The following is a 4,802-nucleotide window of genomic DNA, read 5'->3' on the forward strand; positions in this document are numbered from 1 at the left end:
ATTTTACATAACATAACTAAATACTGAAAAATATTTTTTAATTTATTTTCTATAATACTATTAAATATTAAAAAATAATTTATTTTTTAAAAATTTACTCTTTTTTTTAATTTATCTTCTTTTTAAAATAACTTTTCTACTAACAACCAATCATCCGTAACGCTAATTAACTTTCCGTCAAAAGCACGATCTTCGTAGACAACGGTTTTCTGGCGAGTGAAAATGGACGGCTATAAGTGAAGTGGTAAAGGGTACTCACGCTTGGATTAAAAATCTGCGTAAAATTTTTAGATTTAAACTAGACTAGTGGCATGCATGGAATGAGTTGCTTGCCGGCTCAAATCTTTTCTAATATAAAAATGATGATATCACTTTTAAAAGAGTAAAAATATTTGGTATCCGAAGCAGTAATTCAAATATATTAAATAAGTTTGGAAAATTTAATAATATAATTTTAATAATTTTAATCAAAAGCAAAAAAAGATGACAATAACCAATAAAAAAAATATTTATCAATATTAAAAAAGATATCCTCTATTTTTAATAAATAAAAGTTAAAGGATAATTGTTTTAAAAAAAGGATTAGAAAACCTGATTATAATTAGCATGCAAACTAGCGGTTTGCTAGTGAGCTTGGAATAATTCCAAACAAAAAAACAAAAAGAGAATATAACAATGAAGGTCAAGTACTAAGAAAATTAAACAATAAAAGATAAATCTAGAAAAAAAAAATTAAAACAAACCTAAGTCAATTAGAGTTAACTTAATTATCTTGTAATTCAAGATATAAGATACGAATAACTTCATAGAAAGAAAAACGATAACAATATTGAATCTAAAAGATTAGAAAACCTGATTATAATTAGCATGCAAACTAGCGGTTTGCTAGTGAGCTTGGAATAATTCCAAACAAAAAAACAAAAAGAGAATATAACAATGAAGGTCAAGTACTAAGAAAATTAAACAATAAAAGATAAATCTAGAAAAAAAATTTAAAACAAACCTAAATCAATTAGAATTAACCTAATTATCTTGTAATTCAGGATATAAGATACGAATAACGATAACAATATTGAATCTAAAGGCTTAGTAATGTCAATAATTAAAAAAAAATCTAAAAAGAATTGAAATTAAATGAGGTTGATCATGAAATTTGTGACTTGGATCATGAATCAGGTTACCCACAAAAAGCAAACCTACAAAATTTATAAAGAAAAATTCTCAATCATTCAAAATTAAAAAAATAAAACAAATAGTAATCAAAAGAATATGAGGACTAAATCTAGCATAAAAATTAAATATATAAAAAAATGAGGGATAAAATTGAAAAATGACATAAATAAAGAAAAAGATAAGAACAAAAAAATAGTAATAAAAAGAGTAAAAATTAAATTTGATATAAAAATTAAAGAAAATAGTATAATAAAGGATGTAATTGAAAAACAAAATAAATCAAGAAAGAAATAGAAAAAAGAACAATAAAAAGAATGACAACAAATATGATAGATAAAAAAAATTAAAAAAATAATAAAATCAAAAAATAATTTTAATTTTATAGATTATTTTAGATAAAACAAATAAAAATAGAAAAATATAAACCAAATCCAAATGAAAATAAAATTGAAGGGCTGTTTCAATAAATTGAAAGGCTTGATGCAAGAATTAAAAAAGGAAGAAAGAAAAAATTATAGGTGCCAAACATGTGGTTCATTCTATACACTCGATTCTCAAGTATTAAGAGGCTGTTGGGGACATTCAAATGCCTCTTCTAAAGTTGATTATTTTTAATAATATTTATATTTATTTAAATATTAAATTATCTTGCAATGAACTTGATATAATAATAAAAAAATCATGATGAATATACAAAAAACTCCTTGAAAGCCAGTTCAACAAATTTTGCTTTCAAAAATACTTTAGTCATTTTACTGATTTGAAAAGGTAGAAAAAGACTAAAAACCTCCTATATTTCATTTCATTTTTTTTTTATTTCAAGACTAATTAAGTCATTTTACTACAAAAAAAAGTAAAAGATTGACATTCCCATTCAATTTGATAATATCAATTGAACCACATAAAATAAAAGAGTATTTCGCTCCTTCATCTTTCATTATAGTTTCTTATTTAATTTAAAGTTTATTTAATATTGTGAAGTGGTTATTTTTTAAAAATTTTTTTATTTAAAAATATATTAAAATATTTTTTTTTTAAATTTTTAACATTAGTATATCAAAATAATCTAAAAATAAAAAAAAATTATTTTAAAAACATTCTAAAAACAATTATGTATATTAATAAATTACATATTGTGTTACGAGATAGAATAAAAAAAATTAAATTATTTTAAAAACATTCTAAAAAACAATTATGTATATTAATAAACTACATATTGTGTTACGAGATAAAGGCCAGTCTCATTGGCAAGATAAGTGTGCAAGGCAAGTAGGCCAATGAAATAAGATATTAGGTATATCAAATCAACTTTCTTTTCAGCAAGTCAAAGCAAAACAATTCAAATCTTGTTCAAGAGAAATGTAAGTTACAAGATAAAGTGATAAAGTATTGTGTTATTATATTGAAATATTATTCTTATTCTTATTTATTTATATGATAGTCTATCATTATAAATATGTACTTGATGATTTTTTGTTTTAATCTAGATTCACCTTACTTTGTAGAATAGCTTTTTAACATAATTACAGTATCTGGTATCTAACTAAAATGAGCTGAACACAATTATTTGATTAAATCTATTGTTGAAATCCAACAACATAATTCATGCCAATAAAGATTACTTTATTACAGTGATATAGTCTTTGATAATTATTGAGATATATATATATTGATACCTATAAAACTCATAAAAAAGTAGTCTCAAGGTAGTTTGAAGATTTTTTTAATTAAAAAAATATCAAAGTATTTTCCACAATGATTTTGGCCTTCAAGAGAGTTGAAAAACAATTTTAATTTTATAAATTATTTTAAATATAATAAATAAAAATTAAAAAAATATTAATCAAATCCAAATAAAAATAAAATTAAAAAAAAGAATTGCTTCAAGAAATTGAAAGGTTTGACGCGAGAATTGAGAAGAAAAAAGAAAACAAATGAAAATAAATAAAAAGTTGTTAGCGCTAAATATACTGTTTATTCCATACTCATGTCTCTCAAGTAATGAGGGGTTGTCGGAAAGATTACAACACTGTCTTTAAAATTTAAATTTTTAATAATATTTATATTTATTAAAATATCAAATTATCTTGTAATAAATTTGATATAACAAAAAAAATCATGATAAAAATACAAAAAAAAACCCATTAAAAGCCAATTCAACAAATTTTGCTTTTAAGAGTATATATATAGATGAAAATATTAATATCGTAATGACTGGATATTGCCGATATTGTCCTATCATCTTTATGCTGAAAAGTGGTTGTTTTGTCGAATGTATATTACTTGCAACACTCCTATATGTGGAAGTATGGAGAGAACATATTCAGTATAAGAAAAAGATTCCTATAGTAACTCACTCATGGACTGTGATATTTTTGTAAATCTTGAGGATGATTTTGTCTCATAATTTAAGAATTTGTGTCAATTAGCTTAATTTATCCTCTGTTTTTTTCCAATATATTTTCACAAGTAGTCTGATAAAAGGGCTGGATTACCGGATGACAGCAATATTGACATGCTCGGCGCAGGCTAGGAATGCCAGTGGTAGCTGTACAGCAATAACTCAACGTATCGTGACTTAGTTTATTCGCCAAAAATGGAAGACTCAAGATTTAACTTCACAAATTTATTATCGGACGATCGATCAATGTATTAGTGCAGGCAATACAATTGTCCCATTCTTCCTCTATCTGTATAATTTTTCAAAATTGTTTCTTCCAGCTCCAAAATCTCAAACCCCATCTGCTAGAGCTAGCATGCAAGCACATGCACAGGTCAACAGCAAAAGGGAAGTTCGAGTTATATTGTGGGATAAAAGGAAAGAAAAACTGGCAAGGTAGATGTGAGACATTAAGGAAGGAGCAGCTTGAAAGGAAATAAATAATGGGATGGGAAGTAGCATGAACAAGGAGAGCACAGAAAATGGGAGCGAACCCTTCTCCTTGTCAATTATTCTTACCTTCTCTGATCAGCGAAGCCAAATGCTAAGATGCCTCCTTTCCATCTCCATACACTCTTCTACAGACCTACCCTCCTTCCTGTTATGGTAAAACAACTTGATGCACTCTCACTCTCTCTCTCTCATGAATGATAGAGCTGCTCAACAGAGGTGGAGTAAATAACAAAGAAAACAACACATGAAACAAATAGGCATAGTCAGTTCCATTTACTTACCATCATAGAAATTTGGACCACTCTCCCTTAACCTCAGATATTGAGGCTGAAGTTTCCAAGGGTTGTTTTTAGTAGCATTAAACTAATCTGAAATCAAGAAAAGTATGATCAGATAGGAATTCTTTAAAGTAAACGATCAGACAGAAGTGCTAATTATCCTAATTAAGTAGGTCAACAGACAAAATTGATTTATTGTAATCTGTGGCAACAGCCTTATGGAAAGTACATTATGTACGCATAATGAGACTATGCACCTCATTACATTAATTGGCATAACTCATACGTTAAAAACATGTCTAAAGCCTATAAATTCTTACCAATCTATAAGAAGACCCACGTACTTCTCTGTGCTTCTCCTCTCTCTCGCTCTCGCTCTCTCTCTCTCTCTCTCTCATGCACAGGGAGACACAGACAGCCATAAGCACCTAGCAAGCTAGTCACCTACTTCTCATGCA

This window comes from Populus euphratica, unplaced genomic scaffold (assembly GCF_000495115.2).
Source record: "Populus euphratica unplaced genomic scaffold, PopEup_1.0 scaffold251.1, whole genome shotgun sequence".
Lineage (NCBI taxonomy): Eukaryota > Viridiplantae > Streptophyta > Magnoliopsida > Malpighiales > Salicaceae > Populus > Populus euphratica.